This window comes from Rhinopithecus roxellana, chromosome 4 (assembly GCF_007565055.1).
Source record: "Rhinopithecus roxellana isolate Shanxi Qingling chromosome 4, ASM756505v1, whole genome shotgun sequence".
NCBI classification, from domain to species: Eukaryota; Metazoa; Chordata; class Mammalia; order Primates; family Cercopithecidae; genus Rhinopithecus; species Rhinopithecus roxellana.
In genome coordinates this window covers 16,499,128-16,523,295 of record NC_044552.1, presented here as the reverse complement: position 1 = coordinate 16,523,295, position 24,168 = coordinate 16,499,128, and the positions used below count along the sequence as shown (strand labels likewise).

General features: G+C 45.4%; 1 long non-coding RNA gene across 8 annotated transcripts in view; it reads right to left on the bottom strand.

Annotated features, from left to right (window-relative positions):
• Window positions 1–4,708: 4,708 nt before the first annotated feature.
• The window catches only part of LOC115897051, a 47,975-nt gene continuing 28,515 nt past the window's right edge, over window positions 4,709–24,168 (bottom strand). For 2 of the 8 annotated variants that reach the window (XR_004057005.1, XR_004056999.1), the window contains 3 exons: window positions 17,670–17,910; window positions 17,266–17,447; window positions 14,811–15,175 (listed from right to left, as the gene is read on the bottom strand). This is a non-coding gene — a long non-coding RNA (uncharacterized LOC115897051). Of the gene's footprint in view, window positions 4,947–7,251; window positions 7,465–7,558; window positions 7,761–14,810; window positions 15,176–17,265; window positions 17,448–17,669; window positions 17,911–24,168 lie in introns of those variants that run through there. The other 6 variants (XR_004057006.1, XR_004057003.1, XR_004057000.1 and 3 more) reach the window with 5 other exon arrangements.

Here is a 24,168-nt window from a genome sequence, read left to right as displayed (position 1 = left end):
TTCAGGCTGGTCTCGAACTCCTGACCTCAGGAGATCTGCCTGCCTCAGCCTCCCAAAGTGCTGGGATTACAGGTGTGAGCCACTGCATCTGGCCTCCACATGCTTTTAAAAGTAGCAACTAAGCACTCGGATTGTAGGATGGACATCCTTTCACGTAAAAATTCTTGTCTGAGTCTGATAATCCTCACAACAACATCTGAGGAAAATCTTACATCTATTTGGTGATGGGATGAGGAGAATCTGCAACTGAAATTTCCAGTAGACTGGGAGCTGTTCTAATTCATGAACAGCAGAACATCAAGACTCCAACATCACCTGCCGTAAAGTTGCTCCACAGTGATCTGGGCTGGGAAAATTTCCAGGTAACATTTGCTAATTGTTGGCTAAATGCCTATACATATAGACAGTTCACCAACATAGATTTCTAGTGATCCTGCCAGGTAAACTTTGTTCTCAAATTAAAATGCCTCCAACTAACTGGTTTTAGAAGTGCGTTTACCAACATGATGCTTTCAGTATTAGAATAGCCTCTCAAGTCCTGCTTTCTGATAACAGAGTGAAGCAAAGTATCAGTGAAGTCACTCCTAGCGCATAAAAATGAAGCTATGTAATAAACAGAGAGAATAATTCTTAGACCACTGGGAAAACTTAAATATAAACAGGATACAAATGATATTTCAGAAGTTTTGTTTAGTTTCTAAAGTGCAATAATGGTATTTTGTAATGGAAATATTCTTGTTTTTAGGCTTTGTATGCTGAAGTTCTCAGTAATGAAGTGTTGTGATGTTAAAAACTGTCTTTCAACTGGCGTCGCAATAAATAAGTAAATAAGTAGGTAAATCTAGGAAGCATATATAGCAAAACATGAATAATTATTGTATCTAAGAAAAAGGATTTAGGACTTTATTATACTATTCTGTCAACTTTTCTGAATATTTGAAAAATTTCCCGAGAAAAAGTTGGAGAGGGAGAATAATATTTATATTTCTACTCCTTTTAATAAACAGATAATCTAAACATGGTTTCAAGAACCTATTGTCTGCCTTGAGAAACCTTTTATTTCTTTTTTATTTTATTTTATTTTATTTTATTTTATTTTTTTGAGACAGAGTCTCGCTCTGTCACCCAGGCTAGAGTGCAGTGGTGCAATCTCCGCTCACTGCAAACTACGCCTCCTGGGTTCATGCCATTCTCCTGCCTCAGCCTCCAGAGTAGCTGGGACTACAGGCGCCCGCCACCATGCCTGGCTAATTTTTTGTATTTTTAGTAGAGATGGGGTTTCACCATGTTAGCCAGGATGGTCTCCATCTCCTGACCTCGTGATCTGCCTGCCTCAGCCTTCCAAAGTGCTGGGATTACAGGCGTGAGCCACCACACCCAGCCGAGAAACCATTTATTTCTACAAACATTCTCACAATGATATTAAGGCTCAGATACTATTTAAGCATTAGTGGCTATGATTTTTTTTTTTATCAAGCACATTAAAATTAGCCCCAAACTAGTTATTATTCACTGAGTCAAAGGTCAAGAAAAAGAATCAAAATTAATCAACACTGTGTCTTGTATGTAATACAAGTTCATAGAGCCATGAACTTGTAATATAACCTCATGGAAGTATCCACAGGGTGATGATGAGTGTGGCAGCAACTGTTTCTAAAGCCTCCTTATTCCTGAGATGCCCTGACTTCTTGTACGTCCCTCACCAAAACACGCAGCAGCCACTCAGCAAATTAAGTCCAGAATATTGCATTTGACACCCAAATGCCCCAAGATAGATAGATATTCAACTCAACTTTAATAGAATCACTTAACATTCTAGCTGAAAAGGACTTTAGTGATCATTTAACTATAGTGAATGTTAGTTGTAAAATCATTAATGCCCTGCAGGGCAGGGATGTTGTCCTGACTGTATTTGCATGAGTAGTATCACATAACAGAGAGACTTTCTAGACTGGTACCCAGTTGTGATTTTATTCCATGGAGTGAGTGAAAAGGATTGAGGTCCTTCAGTCTCATTCAAGGAGCTGTGGAGGGAGTTTTGGGTTGATGTCTACCTCATTTGGTATCCGCTCATATCTATGTGTCCAGCATCTTGTTCATTTTGTTGCAGCCTCAATCTGATCACATATTCAGCCACTTAGGACTAGGCGAGCAAGAGCTCTTGGTTCAGAAAACTAAGGCTGAATTCCATTGTCCCTTACCTGATGGAGCAGACAGACTCCTGAAAAGATATGGTTTGACTAAGTTTCTATACATTTATTTGAATGGACATGAATTTGTAGCAGGTGATATATTTCACCACTTAGCCTCACCCACATAAAGGGGCTTGGATCTGTCCCCAACAGCATTTCTGAATAGCAAGGATCAATGCTGTTTTGGCGGGAATTGTATGGTTTGAGCCATTCAAGGCAAGTAACTTGAAGCCGTTGTGAGGCGGCTCATCCAGGTGTTTGGGCAGAGATAGGCATACCATCTCTAGGCTGTGGGCAGGTGGGTGCTCTTGGAGGTCCTGGCCCAACGAGGACAGGACAAGCAGCTTCTCACTGCCTGCAGTACACGATCCACAGACATGGTTTGGCTTCCACGAGGTGGTGGTTGGTGTATGCTGGCTGCCAGTCGGCCTTCTCCATTCCCAAGTCCCTCCCCACCCATGTCCAAGGCCACCCCTGCCACCATGTTCCCTTCCACACCCTCCCGGGGACTTCAGGCTCTTCATTTCCTCTCTTTCCAGGGCAAATTTCTTGTTTCCTCCCTCCTGTGGCCTTTCTGGTAGAATCTCAAGAGCATTATTGGGGGATGGGAAACCCTGGCTTGTTTCTCTTTGTATCACTGACACAATTTTAATTCTTCTTGAAGATTAGTCTGAGGAAGTGGGGGAAAATTTACATCGAGATGATGTTTGAAGATACCTTACTTCCAGCCAAGAGAACATTAGAGTCCCACGTCACCCTCCTTTATAAAACAAATAATCACGTCCTGATTCCCTTTTGGCTTTTTTGTGTATTTATATTTTCACCCAGGTTTGCTTAGTGCAGGTAAGGGCATTTCAATGAAAGCCTCTATTTTGCCCTTCTCTCCTTCTCTCTAGTTGGCCAGAATATTTGCTTCCAAGTGCAGCCCAAATTACTTAACTTAGTTGTCTGCACCTCCCAAGTATTTCAGCTAATTATGGAATTGCTGCTACTCGTTGTCTTGTGACTGTATATACCTCAGCCACGGGGCTTAAATTCTGCCCAAGCAAAAAGGGTTTGGTGAACTGAAACCAGAAAAAAGCTCAAGGCCACGGAACAAATGCCAATGTCTTGGTTCAAGGAGGGACTTTTACAGAATTACGTGCATTCGTACCCGTTGTTATGATGAATTGTCCTGACACTCATCCAGACAGAAAAATAATTGAAGTTCTTTTCCCAGGGGTTCTCTAACTCAAACACTCAAAACGACCTGACCTCAGTTAGCCCAGAGCAGAAGTCACAAGGCCAAGATTCAAAAAATAAGTAAATACATTTATAAGGAGATATAAACTGCTTTCCAAAAACATCCAATTTGGGTCAATGATTGATGAAGAACTAAGAATAACTGGAACATTTGCTTTTTCTTATTTTTAAAATAATTAAAGTTACTTGTAATGTTTATATAGACCTCTGAGCAAGGAGTGTGTGTGTGTGTGTGTGTGTGTGTGTGTGTGTAAGTTTATGCTTGAAGCTCTTTGTTGCTACTCCTACCCCCGTCCTCCTGTGCATATTCTAGAAACCGGTGCTAGTTCTGATGACCAACTTTGGGCTAAGCCACAGCTATACTTTAGAAGCTATGCAATTGCAGACTACGCTGCAGATTTTGCTTTTTGTTAATAACCTAGTTGAAAGTTCAGCAGACTTGATGCTGATTATACTCCTTCTAAAACTCCACTCCAAGTTCAGCGTCAGCAAATCCCAGTCTGACGGTAAGCAAGACTGTTTTCTCAGTTTGCCAGTGCGCTGCATTTCAGAGACAGGCTCAACCCCAAAGCCACTGCTTGGCAGAGCCCATGCCACGCCCTTCGGACACAGTGACAGATGGTTTTGCTTAAAGACAATCCCTCTGAGATAGCTCGTCTACCCAGGCGGCTGTGTGGGCATGCTTGGGGCATGTAGCCAGCGCTCACATGCTCTCCACGTAGTTCACATCCATAACCACACCCGCATGGAGTTTAAGCACTGTCTGGTCTTCAGGGGCCTTTATGTAACTTTGTATTCAATGAAAACAGCTCTTGGTGATTAATTTTGCTGCTTTTGGCCCCTTTCAGGGAAACAGGTTTGACACATAGTCTGTATTTTTCAAAGTGGGAGAAAATGGAATTGAAAAGAGTGTTTTCTAATGAATTAATTCCAGTGATGTTGAGTCCAACATTAGAAGAAATGTAATTCCTCTCAGAATGCAACTGCACGCATACTGCTGAATGATGTATAATAACTATTTTATTCCAAAAAGGATTTGAAGTGGCTTCCAAAAAACGAATGACATTAATAGCTAAGGATATTGGGGAGAAACTGGGCATAGTCGATGGATTTCACCTGCCTGTGGCTGTGATGGTTCATTTTCCTTCATGAGATGTAAGAAATGAGGAAGGATGACTGCGCAGGGGAAAATGACACCGAATCTGGGAATACCTCTCCTTCAAAGCAGAGACTAACAGGAAAACAGACAGGCCGGCACGCATTATTCAGACCATTCTCAAATGTTTAATAACTGTTTCATATAAATATCAAGTTAAACACATTTTAATAAGGTGGGTGAACATATTTGCCCATATCCCAAATTATCCCAAATCAGACTCTCCACTGTACAAGAAGCGGACACTGCTTCACAAGGTTTATTCCTTAATAGCCAGACTTGTCCACTGTTCTCAGCTCTGAGCTGTGAGGCAGTCAGTGTTTTCAAACAAAAGGCATTTCCAGGAGCTCTTCTGTCTGAGGAAGGACGAACACACAGTTCTCTTAGTTGGGGAGCATGGGAAGGAGGGAAGCAAAGGTGTGGGGGACTTTGGTATTCTCTCTTCTTAACCAGTACTTGGTGGGTATTCTCCTAGCCGTTCAGTGGAACAAAATGGCAGGAAAACAACACTTTAAAAAAGTTTCTGCTTGGGTGCGGTGGCTCATGCCTGTAATCCCAGCACTTTGGGAGAACGAGGTGGGTGGATCATGAGGTCAGGAGTTCGAGACCAGCCTAGCTAACATGGTGAGACACCCCCTCGCCCACCCCACTAAAAATACAAAAGTTAACCAGATGTGGTGGTGCACGCCTGTAATCCTAGCTACTCAGGAGGCTGAGGCAGGACAATTGCTTGAACCAGGGAGGCAGAGGTTGTGGTGAGCCGAGATCGCACCACTACACTCCAGCCTGGGCAACAGAGCGAGACTCCGTCTCAAAAAAAAAAAAGTTTCTATGAAAACATGTTATGAGTGAGCACACTGCCTAAGGAAATGAAACTTCTAAATACATCGGTAATTTTATTGGTGATCCGGAAGTTGTCTTTTTTTTTCGGTTTGCTAATTATAAATCCAGATGCAAAACCTATGACTATTTACCCAATTAAGCAGTTTTTTTACATGTATTTTTTTATTTTTTAAATATATTGATCCAACCGTAATAAAAACATATTCTGTAACTGTAACAAAAATATATTATCTCCCTGCAAACGTTCCTCTTTATCCACATTTTTCCATCCGTTCACCACTCATTCCTTCAACATATTTTTATTACCAGGTAGCAAACAGAGTAAGAACACCATCAATATGAACAGAGAATTCTTCTGTACTCTGACTGTTTCTTACATAAAGATAAACAAAGGCCAGGCGCTGTGGCTCACGCCTATAATCCCAGCACTTTGGGAAGCCGAGGTGGGCGGATCGCCTGAGGTCAGGAGCTCCAGATCAGCCTGGCCAACATGGTGAAACCCTGTCTCTACTAAAAATACAAAAATTAGTCGGGTGTGGTGACAGGCACCTGTAATCCCAGTTACTCGGGAGGCTGAGGCAGGAGAATTGCTTGAACCTGGGAGGTGGAGGTTGCAGTGAGCTGAGATTGCACCACTGCACTCCAGCCTGGGCAACAGAGCGAGATTCCTTCTATTAAGAAAAAAATAAATAAATAAATAAGTACTCTATGCCTTGGGAAGTAACTAAGTGGTCAGGGTTTCTATTATCTTTTTGAAATTTAGGTTTGTTAGCCTAAGAGATCATGAATCATCAGGTTCTTGGGGACTGCGGGAAAGGAAAGATGATATTCTAGAAACTGATCATCTGGTCATCGCTGAGAAGTTCACACACCAATTTTTAATTCCACCACAGTTTTGTTTTCAAAGTACAAGAAATTTGTATAGGTTGGTGCAAAAGAAATTGTTGTTTTTGCCATTATTTTAGTAGCAAAAACCACAATTACTTTTGCACCAACCTAACAGCATATGGTAAGCAACCACCACTACATCCCTGCCTGGGATCAATATGAGCTCTGCACAGTGTCTCCTGACACTCAGTGTGTACCCATGGTTTCTATCCCTTCTAGAGAATGCTACCTGGAGAATAAGGTTTGGGGTCACACCCAGACATCACACCATTTGTTACTTTCCCCATTTTCTCTTTTTTTTTTTTTTTTTTTTTTTGAGACAGTTTTGCTCTGTCGCTCAGGCTGGAGTGCAGTGGCACCATCTCAGTTCACTGCAACATCCACCTTCCAGGTTCAAGCAATTCTCATGCCTCAGCATCCAAAGTAGCTGGGATTACAGGCAGGTGCCACCACGCCTGGCTACTTTTTGTATTTTTAGTAGAGACAGGGTTTCACCATGTTGGCCAGGCTGGTCTCAAACTCCCGACCTCCAGTGATCCGTCCGTCTCGGCCTCCCACAGTGCTGGGATTACAACCGTGAGCTACCGCGCCCGGCCTCACCCATTTAAAGGGTACTTTCTTCATGGCATTGAGCTCACTTACAGATTGAGTTCATAATATTAAAAAGCATTTTGTAGAGATGGGATCTCCCTGTGTTGCCCAGACTGGAGTGCAATGGCTATTTCCAGACACATTGATACTGCACTGTGGCCTCAAACAATCCTCCCTCCTCAGCCTCCTGAGTAACTGGAACTACAAACTTGCACCACCAAACCCAGGTGAGTTCGCAGTTTGAAAGGCACTGGTTTTAGACCTTTCTAGTAAATTTTAAGTGGCACATTGGATTTATCATAGCAGATGACGCATGTTCTTCTTCTAAAATTCACTTACACATTTCTCGTGCTGGATTTTAGTCAGACTATAGACTAGGGAGAAAAATCATCGAGAACAGAACCCACAGATACGTAACTTTATGAACAGGAACGTCCCGAACTCCCGATCTCATTCTTCTGATACAGAGAATTATCACTATGTGGCATACTTCTGCTGTAGGAGTTGCTGCTGGAATATGCTAATCATTTTAAGCAGTGAAGAGCATTGTGTCTGAAAGGCAAGTAGAGATACGCAAACACAATCAAGTCTAACAATAGATTGAGAGGAACCATGCCTAACCACAACGGATAAAGATGAAAATCACCATTTCATTCTTTCTCCTCCTTTTGACTTTATTGCTGCAGCTCAGTTTGCATCTTGAGCACCCTGGTTGCCCAGCAGCCAGGCGGGGTTCATTTGCATGTGTCTTCCCAGGTCTTCCCCTTCAACCTCTGCAAAGTCAGCCAGGCGGAGAGGGAGCAGAGGCGTCCTTGGAGGGGAGCGATTCGGAAATAGCTGCATCTTTTCTTTAAGGAAAAGGGAGGTCTCAAGATTACTTTCTTTCTATTTTTCATCACTTCTCTAATAGATGCACACTGTATTTGCATAACATTTATTTGCACTGGGAGTCCATCCCTGGCTTCCTGAAAGATACAGGAGGGCATTTGAATATGTATTTTATTCCCTGTGATGTCTGAGAGTTGAGCCTCTAATCTCATTACCAGTTTGTATGCTTCCAGTGAGTTATTCTCTGGTCTTTAGAATTGTACCTCCAGTTTGTAAGCCTAGCTAACAATTACATTTTCATCGTGGAAAGATGTTAAATAAAAGATTGCTTTCAGTGAGAATTAAATCAAAGATCTCAGCATGTGCAGCTCCCAACCCCCAACCTCACTTCTCTGCTCACTTAATAAAGGCTGGCAACATAAAACTCCCTTTCTCTAGAATATCATCTTCACACAGAAAATCCTGCAGAAGCTATGTTAAAAACACAGCATTGTCTAGCCTTATTCACTAAATGCTCCAACTTGATCACCTCAAAAAAAAAATAACAATTTCCAGGCTTAGAGAGAGTGTTTAATGATTGAAGGACCAGCCAAGTGAAATGACATGGGATCCCAGACTGGTGGGACTTATAAAGAAATTGTCCATCCCTAAAAGAGCAGGAAAACATACAGGTAGGCAGTTTCACAAAATATAATAATTTCACTAAGACAGGTCAAAGACAGTCAAAATCACGCTTCAGAACCATTCTCAGCCTCTCTTTGGGTTCTCAGTTTATGTTTAGCTGCTCTGGGTTTAAATGCTTTGCCTAGATGATTTTATTTAATCCTTACGGCACTCTGAGGACATTGATTTTTTTTTTTTTTTAATCCCGATTATACAGACAAGGAAACTGAGGTCAGTAACTTTCCAAGGTTACATAATAGGAGACACATCTGAGAGAAGGAATTGGGTCTACTGCATTGCATCTTTAAGCCTCGCCTGATCCTTCATTCATCCCTTGTGGTTCTTCCTGCCTTTACCCCAGCTTTCTAGGATCTTCCATGGCAGGACTACATTCAGATCTGGCCTCCTTCTACCTAGTCATTTCCTTCCCCTGCCAGCAAACATGCTATTCTGGCTTCTTTCTGCCCCTGGGACCTGCTTTCTAACAAGACGGGTGTTTCCCACACCAGGTTCATCATCAGAATCATCTGGGGTGCTTATTAAAAATAGAGGGGCCTGGCCAGGGGCAGTGGCTCATGCCTGTAATCCCAGCACTTTGGGAGGCCAAGGCAGGTGGATTACTTGAGGTCAGGAGTTCAAGACCAGCCTAGCCAACAGGGTGAAACCCCGTCTCTACTAAAAATACAAAAATTAGCTGAGCATGGTGGCACATGCCTGTAATCCCAGCTACTGGGGAGGCTGAGAAAGGAGAATTGCTTGAACCCGGGAGGTGGAGGTTGCAGTGAGCCGAGATCACGCCACTGCACTCCAGCCTAGGTGAAGAAGCAAGACTCTGTCTCAAAAAAAAAAAACAACAAAGAAACAAACAAGCAAACAAACAAAAATAGAGGGGCCTGGCATTTCTCTTGGATACTCTGTTTTGTGGGTGTGGGCGGAAACTCAAAGTCTCTGTTTAACAAGTTACTGTGTGATTCCAATAATCGAGTTAAAGAAAAGATGCTGTTTCCCGTAAGTGTCTGGTCTATGAACCTCTTTCACGCAATGTATAATATGAAAAGTCTCCTTTAAAATAAAAAAGCATTATTTTTACATGCCATTGAGCACACCTTATCTTAATGTTAGTAGCTTATTTTAGATCAGTGTGTTAAAGGATGTCTTACAGAGTGTTTCGAATGTAATATTAATGATGATCGTAATTTGTTTGATGCATTCTCACTTTTCTCATTTAATGGGTGGTTTGTGCTATTTAACCTACTTGAATTTTTATATGAGTGTGAGTCTGAATAACAAACAGAGGAGGATTCTCCGAAGACAATGAGTGTATTTAGGCATGGGCATCACAGTGCTGAATATGTGTGCCATGATAAGCTATGGGCATATTCAGGGCGGCACGGGAAGACAAGTGTTTTTAAAGGTAAAATGAGGAGGGTTACACAAGGTGTGTTGAAACAATTATCCTTGACTACATGGATCAATAACAAGGGTGGCATCAGTCCAAGGCAGTTGCTGAGCAGATTTCCTTGCAGAATTATTTTTTGTGTAAGGTTGCAGTGGCCTGGTTTGGGCAGAGTTTTTGTGATAATTTTTGTTACCAGACAATTGTGTATGAAAACCCTTCCTTCATGGTTTTACCCAGCTCCATTTTGTCAGGGTTTGACACAAGTGACTCCATCTTGATTCTGACAAATTTCACATTATTTTTTCTTTCTTTCTTTTTTGAGACAGAGTCTCGCTCTGTTGACCAGGCTGAAGTGCAGTGGCACGATTTCAGCTCACTGCAACCTCTGCCACTTGGGTTCAAGAAATTCTCCTGCCTCAGCCTCTCAAGTAGCTGGGATTACAGGCATGCGCCACCACGCCTGGCTAATTTTGTATTTTTAGCAGAGACAGAGTTTCACCATGTTGGCCAGGCTGGTCTTGAACTCCTGACCTCAGGTGATCCACCCGCCTCGGCCTCCCAAAGTGCTGGGATTACAGGTATGAGCCACCGTGCCTGGCCTCTTTTTTTTTTTCTTTTTTTGTTTTTTAGAGACAGGGTCTGGCTCTGTCACCCAGGCTGGAGTGTAGTGCTGCGAGCATAGCTCACTGCAGCCTCAAACTCCTGGGCTCAAGAGATCCTCCTGCCTCAGCCTCTTGAGTAGCTACAACCCCATATGGCTGATTTTTGTTTTTAAATGTTTGTTGTCTAACTATGTTGCCCAGGCTGGCCTCCACCTCCTAGGCTCAAGAGATGTTTCTACCTTAGCCTCCCAAAGTGCTGGGATTACAGGCCTGAGCCACCGTGCCCTACTTTCACATGAGAAAGCACAATTCATTGACAAACCATTCTTAAAATGACCTGTTATACTGTGTTTGATGAGCAAACAACAAATGGTAAAATGCAGCTTGAAGTGAATCATCCTTAGGGCATCAAGAATGGATCATGAACTCAGTTCTCTAAAATGTTCATATTTTGTCTGAAAGTGGTAAGAGAGAAGATGTCTCTTTTGTCGAGTTTTATTTTTAATAAACAGAAAAACAATTGGATAAAAGAATCACTGTATTTTCTCTTTTATACAAGATTTTGAGACACCAGAGACTGATGTCCTTTAAGAGTTTCAATTCAATGAATGTAATGGGTAAAATATTTGAGGAATACTTAAGATAATCGGAAAATAACATAATCATTATTTTCTTCATAAATGTCAGCGTTTCAAGTGCGTTATTTATTTAGCCAACGTCCATTTTGGGTGTAAATTAATCCATATAAAACTAAGACTAAGAATAATGTCTGGAGGATGATCACTTGAGGCCAGGAGTTCAAGACCAGACAAGACCCTGGGTCTTAAAAAAAAAAGACAAAAAGAATGTAAAATTCTGTGACTGTCAGAATTACTCCACCTGGCTGTACTCAGCAAACTCAGAGGCAAAATCTGAGCCTTCCTCTGCCAAGGGCCACATGGCCTCACTCGTGAGTACTTAGAGGCAGCAAGCTCTAAGGGGACAGTCTTGAAATAATTATTGCATACATTTATTATTTTAAAATGGAAATGGAAGCAGGTATCATTGGCAGCTCAGTAATAGGAACTCTCTGAAAACAATCTCATGAATGCAGGTGGAGAAACACAAAGAAGAGGACCCTCTGCTCTGTGGCTCCTGGCGTGTCAGTGAGGGGGTCTCAGTCCTGACCACCCCTTGGAATCATCTGGAGAGTTTTTAAAGAACTGATGCCCAGGTCCTACCCCAGACCATGGAACTCGAATCTTTGGTGGAAGCTTTGAGTGTCCGGCTTGAGCTTTGCAGGTGCCTCTAAAGTGCAACTAGGGCTGAGAACCACAGCCACAACCAGAGGGAGGATTTCAGATGTGATGACAAGTTTAGTAGGGGAAGATATTCTGGGGACAATCAGGCCTTTCTAAGACTGTAAATTCCATCACAAGATTCCAGCCATCTCCCCTAGGCCTGCCCCTGCTTCAGTGTCTCCAAGAAGTCCACACTGCTGTGGATTGGCTTAAGGAGCACCCCCACAGCCAAAACGCATTCTGCCTGAAGGGTTTTGGAAGCTTACCGCAAGTTCCTTTTAGGAGCTATTTGCAAATTCGGGTTTATGGAGGCTCACACCCAAATTACTAAGGACCACAACCCCACACCACTGCCCGTTCCATTCCCCAGTACAGGAGAGCTCTCAGATCCTGGTTTCGTATAGATTATAGGGGTTTCAAGCCCAGCTCACACCCTGTGCTAACCCGCCAGTACACGCAGATGAAGACATGACTCCTGCCCTGGAAGAATCTTCATTCAGTCACAGATAGATAAATCAGGGATTACAGCTGCTGTGATGAGTTGTAACCAAGATGGCGACTGTGAGCTAATAGGTCTACTGCATCAGTGTCTAGATCCTATGGGAACCTCACCCCTTCCTCCACTCCAAAGTTACAAGGGCAGAGAGCCCACCTTGGAACAATTTCCCCTTCTCTCCCTACACAGATATATTATACTTCATATGTGTGTGCATATGTGTATGTGTGTGTGTGTGTGTATATGCGCATGCATGTATCTCTGCATGTGTGTATATGCATATATGTATGTGTATGTTTGTATGTATGTGTGTATATGTGTATATGCATATGTGTGTATACGTATGTGTGTGTATGTGTGTATGTATGTGTGTATATATGTGTATGTTTGTGTATGTGTGTGTATGTTTTGTTGTTGCCTACAGAACAGACAAACACGACCACAAAATATTCCACTGAAAACGTCTTTTGACTGCAAGTGATAGTTTATTTCAAATAGTCCCTAAATGTGTCATCTTTGGAGAGAGCTGGGCTGTGGAGAGCTTTGTGCTTCAGGCTGGGATGGCTTAGAGGTGTTATTTTGAACATCATAAGGGGCCAACAGGAGAGTGTGTGTGTGTGTGTGTGTATGTATGTGTGTGTTGAATATGTTGGGTGTATTGTTGTATGTGTCTTGTATATATGATGTGTATTGTGTGTGTGTTGTGTGTTATTGGGTTTGGTGTGTGTTTGTTGGGTGTATTGTGGGTATTGTGTGTGTTGGGAATGTATGTGTTATGTGTGTGTTGGGTACATGTGCTGTGCTTGTTGAATGTATTATGTCTTGTGTATATTGGGAAATGTGTGTTGTGTGTGTATTGGGGGTGTGTATGTTGCAGGTGTGTGTTGGGTATGTGTGTGTTTTGTGTGTGATGTGGTCCTGTTGGTGTGTGGTGTGTGTGTACTGGCGTATGCATGTTGGGGTGTAAGTATGTGTGTGGGTGGTGCGTTTGTTGCGTATTGGATGTATGTTGCATATGTGTTGTGTGTATATGTGTTGGGTATGTGTGTGGTGTGTGTGTTGGGTGTGTATTCTGTGTGTTGGGTATGTGTGTTGGGTGTGTGTGTTGTGTGTGTTGGGTGTTTGTTAGGTGTGTGTTGTGAATGTGTGTTGGTTGTGTGTGTGTGTTGGGTTTGTGTTGTGTGATGTGTGTATTGGCTGTGTTGTGTGATGTGTGTTGTGTGTGTTGGATGTGTGTGTTGTGTGTGTTGGCTGTGTTCTGTTTGTTGCGTATGTGTATTGGGTATGTGTCATGGGTGTTGGATGTGTTATGTGTGTGTTGTGTGTGTATTGGGGGAATGTATGTTGCAGGTGTGTGTTGGGTGTATTGTGTGTGTTGGGTATGTGTGTGTTTTGTGTGTGATGTGGTCCTGTTGGTGTGTGTTGTGTGTGTATTGGGGTGTGCATGTTGGGGTGTAAGGTATGTGTGTGGGTGGTGCTTTTGTTGTGTATTGGATGTATGTTGCATATGTGTTGTGTGTATATGTGTTGGGTATGTGTATGTGTGGTGTGTGTGTTGGATGTGTATTGTGTGTGTTGGGTATGTGTGTTGGGTGTATGTTAGGTGTGTATTGTGAATGTGTGTTGGTTGTGTGTGCTGAGTATGTGTTGTGTGTATTGGCTGTGTTGTGTGTTGTGTGTGTGTTGGATGTATGTGTTGTGTGTGTTGGCTGTGTTGTGTTTGTTGCGTTTGTGTGTTGGGTATGTGTTGTGTGTGTTGGATGTGTTATGTGTGTGTTGTGTGTGTATGAGGTAGGTGTTGTGAGTTGTGCAATGTGTGTTGCATGTGTGTTGGGTGTGTTGGATGTGTTGTGTGTGTTGTGTGTGTATTGTGTATGCGTTGTGTGTGAGTTGTGTGTGTGTTGGCTGTGTGTGTTGTGGATGTGTGTTATGTGTGTGTTGTGTGATGTGGTGATTGGGTTGTGTGTGTGTTGTGTGTGTTGGCTGTGTTGTGAACATGGTTTGTGTGTTGGGGTATGTGTTGTTGGGTATACAGTGTGTTTGTTGGGTGTATTGTGTGTGAGTTGTGTGTGTTGCGTGTGTGTGTTGTGAGTATGTGTTGGGTGTGTGTTGTGGGTGTGTGTTGGGTGTGTGTTGTGTATGTTGGCTGTGTTGTATTGTGTGTTGTGTGTTGGGGTGTGTCTTGGGTGTATTCTGTGTGAATTGTGTGTGTGTTGGGTGTGTAAGTTATGTGTGTGTTGGATGTGTGTGTGCACACCCACCCTCTGTTGGGGTGGGTGGGGGTGGCAGGTGCAGACCTGTCCTGGTGGACACCTGGCGGTGGTGTGGAGGAGGCACCGCTGGGGACAGTCTCTGGCTGGGGCAGGAGAGCGGGCAGAGGCTATGCACTCGGGGCATGGCAGGGGAAACAGAGGAGAGGGGCCAGGACAGGGAACAGGAAGATGCAGGGACCTGGGAGAAGCCCACAGGTAGGGCTGTGAGATTGACTCGCCACTGTGAGGACCCTTCTGACCCAAGTAGGGAGTGCAGGAGGGGATGCGGGAGACGTCGGTGACTTTGTTTTTTTGCCTCTGCTGAGTTTGAGGCACTGAATATTTTTGCTCAAGAGAACTTGAAACTCAAGATTTTATTTAATTGTTTATTTAAAATGTCAAGAAAATACTAGTTAAAATATCATCTAGGAGAAATGAGTGGCAGGAAGAAATGTTCCAGAGGGACAGGAAGGGGCGACAGCATGGAGTGGCCTCCCCAACTGTGGGTCCCCGGAGGAGATAGGTTTCTCTGTGGTGGTGCAAACCCCGGGGAAGCTGAGCCAAACCTGAGAGAAATGCATTGTGCCCGGGCCTTTCCTTCCTGGAGACACGCTGCCGGGCACTGAGGCTGTGGGTGGCTAGCGCTTCTATTCATGGGCCTGCGGGGTGGTCGTTGTGAAGGACAGCGAGTGCCGGGGCCGTCCTCTAATGGAATTCTACATCTCGCCGTGTACCGCTTTGTTCTACGCACAGAATTTCAGACAGAGCCTTTTGTGTCAGCTCTTTTCCCTCCAGATAAGTAGATCTATAAGTGGCAATTGCCAGCCACAGGAGAAATGGTTTCCAACTCCACCGCACCCCTCCCACTGCTGACAGCTAGTCAAGAAAAGCCACTTTTGTGTTGTTTTCTTTTTCCCACCACTAACATGTAATTTTCATGCAGCAGCTCAAGGTCCTTTCCAGGAAAACAAACTGAGATGAAATCAGCAAGGCTGTGTAACTACATGTATGACTAAATGCTGATAGACTCGGCATGTGCCAAGCGTTTGTTCATCTCACCCAAGGCTGCCTACCTGTGATGGAAATGTAGGTCTTTCTTGACTGCAAACGTGGTATTTGTTCAAGTGAACCCACTTCAGCCGACAGGAAGAAAATTCCAACTCATAACTGAACTCATCTACCTTTGAAGTCACAGTCACATCAATTCATTCATACTATTTTTACACAATTTCAGAGCATGTGCCTCTTATAAAGGGTGTGTGTGTTGTGTGTGTGTGAGAGAGTGGGTGTGTGTATAGAGTTTTTTTCTTTATTCAGCCAAGGATTATTTATTTATTTATTTATTTTATTTTTTTGATGGAGTTTCACTCTTACTGCCCAGGCCAGAATGCAATGGCGCAATCTTGGCTCACTGCATCCTCCACCTCCTGGGTTTGAGCTGATTCTCCTGCCTCAGCCTCCTGAGTAGCTGGGATTACAGGTTTGTGCCACCATGCCGGGCTATTTTTGTATTTTTAGTAGATACGGGTTTTCACCATATTGTTCAGGCTGGTCTCGAACTCCTGACCTCAGGTGATCCACCCGCCTCAGCCTCCCAAAGTGCTGAGATTACAGGTGTGAACCCCCGCACCCAGCCTACTTGATTTCTTGAACTTTCCACAGCTGGGGACACCAGCAGCCCTGTCCTGCCAAACCTGCTGAGATTTGCACGATCAATATAAGGCCCTAAAATGCCCAGGACTGCAGACTATGATGTTATCCCTCTCTTCCTAGCAACAGGACACTGAACACTGGTCCCCACCAGCCCCTGATGGCCTCTGCCATTTACAAATTAGCATGAAAGGCAATATTGCGGTATCTAACAAATTGCACTCATTCATATCCTGATTAATTCTATAAACTGCTTTGCTGTGCTCTGCTTCAAATCCTGCATGTCCAAACCAGCCTGAAATTACTCAGGGTGTCTGCATTTGAAGGCAAACAGCAATGATTTCCTTCTTAAAGCACTAAGCAGGAATCCTTTGTGCCCTGCTTGGAAAAAGATCTCAACTTTGGCATGACCTGGAAAAATGCTGCATGTGACGTGCCAGCCTCTCCAGGGCTGCTCAGCAGGGGCAACAGCCTGCCCTTTGGCTGGTGGCAGACTCCTTCCAATGCTCTGGGTCCAGACCACACTGGTTTGGACTGTCCCGGAGGAGAGGAGGCGTTAGGTAGAAAGCTTTCTTTCCCTACTGTCACGGACCCGGCATGCTCCTGTGCCCAGGAGGCTGCCGCCCACCATTTTTGCTTATTGCCAGAGCTGCCTCACTGTTGCTGTGGGGGTGCTGAGCATCTGAATCTCATCTGCCAGGTACCAGGGCTGATTTGGCCAGGAAAGAGCCAAGCAGCACAGGTCGCTGTGCGCTGGCCCTGGGGATCTCCGTGGTAATGGTGCTGTCTGCTTCTGTTTGTTCTTACCTGAAACTATCAACACAAATAGAACTTATACCACAAAATATTTAACAACATGCCAGGCACGTGCACAGAAGGATTGGACTGGCCATTTGCTGAGATGTTGGGGCAGGTACCCAAGCTCTCTGCTGTGACAAGGTCACCCTTTAAATGTGGGCTCATGGAGAGATCCGGGGGGTGCCGGGGAGGGGCCAGGTGGCCAGTACCAACCGGCGTGAATGCACCACAATGTTTTCACTGTCTCCCTGGCCTTACTGGGTGGGACGTGGGAAATTTCAGCCCTGACTCTTACCAGGGCTGAAAAAAGAGGTTTGCTGAGCAACTGGAATGATCCAGGAGTTTGACAAAGAGAAGATGCAAAGTAAGTTGAGCATGCTCTTACCTTTGTACACAGGTAGGGCGGAGGGATACGCGTGCCTTCACGGCAGGGCCAGTGCTGAGTGTGCACCCTACGCCCAGGGCCTCAGGTTGTGGACAGCACACAGCCCCGTTGCACTCAGCTGAAGCCAGAGGGAGGGTGAGCCAACCGGGAAAGGGTTCCTTCGGTGCACCTTTGGAAGGGGCCTTGAGCATCGGTGGGCCCAGCAGCGAGAAAAGCAAGGAAGAACATTTCAGAGGGGCGGATCTCATGGAGTGGAGACAGAACAGAGCGCACTGACCTGATGGTGTGTAGACTTGTCTACTCGGAGCATGAGGTGCCTGAGGTCGGGTGCACCAGAAGTAGACACTGAGATATATATTCACAAGCAAGAGCTTTATCAAGGAATTAATCTTGGGGAGACCTACCTGTGAGAGAGTGGGGAGCAGGCCGGGGAAGGAGGCAGCGTCTCAAGGCTGCAAGCTTGGGTGGAAGTCCTGTGAAGGTGACATCGGCCCCACGCTGCAGGAGCCGTGGACCACAGGGTGTGCAGAGTCCCAGCTTCTTACACCAGCACCTGCACTGGCAGTCAGTGTTAAAGGGCTCTGGGCGGGGAGTCTAAAAGAGGCAGGTGGGAGGAAGCGGAACGCCTGGCAACCCGGAGAGCTGCTGGTGAGAGAAAAGCAAGGGAGAGAGAAAAGGAGAATGAGTAGAAGCAATTTGTATGCAGCTTTCCTGCCAGGATGGTGGGAAGCCAGGGTGCCGTTCTCTGACAGAGACCACAGGGATGAGCAGAGACTGGGGAGAAAAAATGATGATGCCAGTGTGGCATATGCAGATGTTGAGGTCTCTGGGGACACTGGGGCGAAGGCCGACACAGGGAGCTGGATGCAGGTCTGTGACTTAGGAGAGGCCTCAGGCCCCAGAGCAGCACAACCAGAGCCACAGCAATGAAAAGGCCCCTTGGATAGGATTTCTGTGGCTTCTCCAACCTCCCGGACACACAGGGGCTCAGTGATTGAAGACAGACAGCACCTCCAGGGAAGGGATGAAGCAGGTGTCACTCTCACACATTTGGAGGGACTGATCGCGAGGAAGTCATTAAATGGTACACTATTAACAGCTGGTATTTACCAAGCCCTTCCAATGTGCCCTGTGCCCTGCCCCATGCCAAGAGAGTCCTGTGTGCATGATCTGATTGTACCCCTCAGGGGTGGGTCTACTACTGTTACTCAAACCCTACAGATGAGGGAAGTGAGGCGTTGTCATCAAGGCCATATAGCAAATAAATGGATGAAACTTACTTTTTAATTTCCCAGTTTGATCAGTGATCCCAGATATCACTCCTTTAGGGAAGCATTTCTACAGTGGCATATCACACAAGTGTTTCTCTAGCTGTTTAGCTGCACCTCCTGCTCTTTAAACCTAGTAAACATTCGCCTGCCTGCAAACGGTTCATATCTCCAGCTTGTCCCAAGAGCTGGGCTATTCAGTCTCCCTACAGTCAAATCTCCCTACACAATTATTTAAAAATCATTCATTTGGGGACATTTACTCCGCCCTTTTCACCGCATGAGGCAATCTGGTTCATGGTATCTTGTAAACACTGGAAAAGAGCATTTTTACACATCTAAATGGCTTCTAAGTGCAGCCTGCGTCAGCACAAATGTATACTGAGAGGCCTCCAACGTGGGTCTTTGCTGTGTACATCATTTTCTGAGCTGTGTGTGAGAAGAGCTTCCTCATCCCTCCAAAGGACAATGACCTGGCACTACCATTAGTTTTGTATAAACAAAACTATATAGAAGGAAGACGTAGAAGAAAAATGGAGTAATTTCTGTATGGCACAACGGACGTGATACAGTAAGGCTGTGGTGGCCTGTTAGAGAAATGTATGTGCTGTGAAGCTTGCTGTGGATGCTGAGTGCACTTTGTCCCGACCAAACAAGGCACAACGAATCTCAACATTCTGCCAAAGGACATGGCAACGTGGCGTGGCGGTAGGGTGTGCTTGAGTGACCACATGTCTGGTTTGCCCGGAGCTGCCCAGGGCTTGCCTGCCATCCCTCCCTGGACAATACAATGTAAGATCGCCTCTCTTTTTGTTCTGATGAGGTCTCCCATGTCAAACAATCTCAGAGGACGGACACTAACTTCCTGTCCAAAGTCTCCAAGCCACCCCTTCCCCAGACTTGGGGAATAATAGGCCAGATAAGTCTCCCAAGATATGAACATCTGAGCCCTCGCTTTGGACTAATTATGATGCTGTGGCCAGAAATTTTAAATATTCACACTGTGAATATTGACCCCAAAATCTGCACCCAAAATCTGTGAAAGAACGAAGCTGACTCCCCAAAATAAACACAAGTCGAATCTGTGGATGGGACCTGATGGTTGAGCAAGCTTAGTCAGAGGCTTAGTCATCTGATTTCAGGGCCCAAAGGTGTGTCTGGGCTGAAGAAGGCCTGAGAGGTCGGACTGTCTGCCAGTGTGGAAGGAGCTGGGGCAACAAAGGGGGCTGCTATGATCACAAGGTGAATGGGGGAACCATGTGTTTCCTTTGCACCCTTGCATGGTAGTTTTTCGGGAGTGGGGTGCAGATTTGGGGTTGGAGAGACGGAGCAGGGATTCCTGATTCCAACCCCTCTAGGCTGCCCAGGAGTTCACCCTCAGGCTTCCCGGGAGCAGGTTTGCATACCACTACCATGGTGCGTTGCCGTCCTCAGTTCCCGGTGCCACAGCCAGAGTCTGCACAAGTGGCATTCTGTTTCCTAATGCCTCTTTAGCTCTCACGGATGCCTCGCCCTTGGTGGTCCCCCCAACAGATCCACGGCAGCATGTGCTGTGATGCCTGCCCACCCCCGCCCTCCTCCCAGGAAATTTCTAAAGAACTCCATCTGGCGTGCAGCAGCTTTGTGTTTGTTCTTTTTATAAATATGTTCTGTGGTGAAATTCAGGGTTAGGCTTTCTGATCACATGATCCGTCCTGACTTCACAGTCATCCGTTCTTTCTGGATCAATGACATCTAAGTACTTCCATGTTCTTCAGGAGCTAAATCACAGCGCCTGGCTTCTTGCTCTGCACATGGCTGGGCAGTGGCTCCCAGGACTCTCTGTCCTCTGTGGACTGGTTGTGAAAGCCACACAAGAACCCTCTCAAGAGATCATGAGTGGGCAGGGGGCCCCTCCCCGGGGCTGGGTGCAGGCCTGCATCCTGGCAAGGTATAAACAAATGGGCATCTCGACAGCCGAGCCAGGGCTGCTGAGTCTTTCTGAGAGGCAGTGTTTTTCATCACTGAGTCACCATTGGGTATGTTCAGGTGACTATCTCTATCGAGTCTCACTTCTGACCATGTATGAGAATCCTGGAAGCTTTCCAGACTCCCAGTGCCTGGACTCTACCTAATACCAAATCAGTCAGAATCTCTGGTCATCAGTACGTTTTTAAACCTTCCCAGGTGACATCAAGGAGTGGCCGGGCTTGAGCACCTGCTCTATGCCAGGGACTTCTCACGCTGTAATGTGCACACTAATCACTGCGGATCTTCTTCAAATGCACATCTTGACTCAGCAGGTCTGGGGAGGGCATGATTTCCACGTTTCTAACTCGCTCTCAGGAGAGGCTGGTGCCGTTGATCCAGGTGCCGCACCTGGAGTGCAAGGGCACGAGTTCATCACAGTGTGGCAAACCATGGTGGGTTGGCCAGTTTTGTTGTTTTTGGTTAGGTGGATGAATTGTCAGGCCAGTTTTTGTAAAAAGAGTTTTCAATTTTGTTTGTGTGTTTTTTTTTTGTTTGTTTGGTTTTTTTTTTTTGAGATGGAGTCTCGCTCTGTCGCCCAGGCTGGAGTGCAGTGGCCGGATCTCGGCTCACTGCAACCTCTGCCTCCCAGATTCGAGTGATTCTCGTGCCTTAGCCTCTTGAGTAGCTGTGATTACAGGCATGTGCCACCACGCCTGGCTAATTTTTAAATATTTTTAGCAGAGATGGGGTTCGAGACCAGACTGACCAACATGTGGTCAGTCTGGTCTCGAACTCCTGACCTCAGGTGATCTGTCTGCCTCAGCCTCCCAAAGTGCTGGGATTACAGGCGTGAGCCACCGTGCCCAGCTGTAAAAAGAGTTTTATTGGCCGGACGCAGTGGCTCACGCCTGTAATCCCAGCACTTTGGGAGGCCAAGGCAGGTGGATCACAAGGTTAGGAGATCAAGACCATCCTGGATGAACACGGTGAAACTCTGTTTCTACTAAAAATACAAAAATTTGGCCAGGCGTGGTGGCACGCGCCTGTAATCCCAGCTACTCGGGGGTCTGAGGCAGGAGAATTGCTTGAACCTGGAAGGCAGAGGTTGTAGTGAGCCGAGATCACACCACTGCACTCCAGCCTGGGTGACAGAGCGAGACCCTTGTCTCAAAAAAAAAAAAGAAAAAAAAGAGGAGGGAGTTTTAATGAGACAAAGCCATCCATACCCCACTCACACTACAAGGCAGGGATGCGACAGAGACTGTATGGCCTGAAAGTCTAAAATATTCACTCTCTGGCACTTTACAGAAAAAGTTTGCTGGTTTAGAACTTGCTAGGATTGGCGCGTCTGTCATGAGCTCAGCGACCTGCATGGGCAGCCCAGGTAGGTAGGCCTCCCCATCACAACTGGACGTGAGTCAGAGGGTCACGTTCCATCATACAGAGCAGTGCCCAGTCTTTTCCCCGTGACAGGGAGCACCGTTCATTCACCATAGTCACCCTCCAACCAGCAGCAGTGCTGTTGACTTCGTCATGCCAAGGAATATCCAGTTCCGAGCACCTTCTGTTGTGTGTCTAAGACACTGTAGGAGCCTTTGGGAGGCAGGATGGCTTTAAAATGGGGCAGAGTTCCTTATCACTTAGACTGGACAGAAGGGTCAGGGTGGATTGTGACCTCCCAGTGATTGTCAGCTCTTCTGTCCTCCTTTAAAGCTTTCGAACTTGGGGATACAGTTTGGCTCTGTGTCCCCACCCAAATCTCACCTCAAATTATAATCCCCATAATCCTCAAGTGGAAAGGGTGAGACCAGGTGGAGGTAACTGAATCATGGGGTTGTTTCCCCCACGTTGTTCTTGTGATAGTTAGTGAGTTCTCACGAGATCTGATGGTCTTGTAAGCGTCCGGCATTTCCCCTGCTTGCACTCACTCTGTCCTGTCACCCTGTGAAGGAGGCACAGACTTCTCCTTTGCCTCCTGCCATGATTGTAAGTTTCCTGAGGCCTCTCCAGCAATGCAGAACTGTGAGTCAACTAAACCTCTTTTCTTTATGTATTATCTGGTCTCGGGGATTTCTTCACAATAGTGTGAGAAGGGACTAATGTATTTGGATTTTTGTGTGTGTGTGTTTAGAATTACCAAAATAAAGTAGGGAGATAGGGATGGTTTACATATAATCTACTCCTCTTAAAGTTACTGGAGTGCAGTGGTGCAATCTCAGCTCACTGCAACATCCGCCTCCTGGGTTCAAGCAGTCCTCCTGCTTCAGCCTCCCAAGTTGCTGGGATTATAAGCGCCTGCCACCACGCCCCGCGAATTTTTGCATTTTTAGTAGAGAGAGGGTTTCACCATGTTGGCCAGGCTGGTCTGGAACTCATGACCTCAGGTGATCCACCCACCTTGACCTCCCAAAGTGCTGAGATTACAGGCGTGAACCACCGTGCCTAGCCCTGGCCGACAGTCTTAAATTGTGCAATTGATTGTCCATAAAACTCTAATTATTTTGCTGTCATTTAATTTTTTTTACTATTTAAAAATTTCACATGTATAATTATAAGTCGTATATTTGTTGAGAAAACATATGTACACACAGTACTTGTAGTCAGAACATCCAGAAATAACCACCGTAGTGATTTAGTGTGTATCACATTTCAGGTCGTTTCTATACATAAATATACCACATGCCACAGAGTGAACTTTGTCTCTAGCCTCAGCTTTCTCATCTCTCAAGTGGGGAGATTCTTTCCTGCTTCATGGAGTTGTTGCTAGGATGAAATGAGCCCGTATCAGTAAAGTGCTGACAGCACTATGCACTGTATACTAAGTTTTGGAAATGGAATTTCACTGTTTTATAGCCTGCTTACTAGGGTTTTGGGCCAGACATAAAATTTGTGCACCCCACTTCTGTCACAATCCACTGCAGAGAGCTGAACCTCAAAGCCACACCAAACTCCAAGAGACACGGAAAACACAGTGTCCTGGGCAGGGTGACCCAGTGCAAGGCCAGGACTGCAGAGAAGGGGAGGCAGGTTTTGGTGGAGAGCTGATCTCTGCCCAAGATATTTTACCATTTTTCTATGTAAGTGTTACTACTTTGCTCTTCCATATACGTGTGTTCTTTATAAATCAGTGATCGCAACCTTATGACTCGTGTGTATTGCAAAATTGTTCTTTGGTGTCACTTTTCACTTTTAATTTTGTTCAAGGAATTTCCTATTTTTATTTGTTGTTGTTGCTGTTTCCGACAGAGTCTCTCTGTCGCCCAGACCAGAGTACAGCGGTGCGATCTCGGCTCCCTGCAGCCTCTGCCTCCCAGGTTCAAGTGATTCTCCTGCCTCAGCCTCCTTAGTGGTTGGGATGAAAGACGAATGCTACCACACCCAGCTCATTTTTGTACTTTTAGTAGAGACGGGGTTTTACCACATTGGCCAGGCTGGTCTTGAGCTTCTGATCTCAAGTGATCCACCTTGCCTCCGCCTCCCAAAGTGCTGAGATTACAGGCATGAGCCACTATACCCATCTGGAATTTCTTATTTTTAAAAAAGCTTTTTGAAATATATTCACACATGTGACAAAGATGCATTAGAAAATAAAATTGCTCAGGATTCCACAACTGCAAATGACAACTCTGTTAATGTCTTAATGTAGTTGTGTGTGTTCCTTACACACTTGGGTTTATGCTGTATA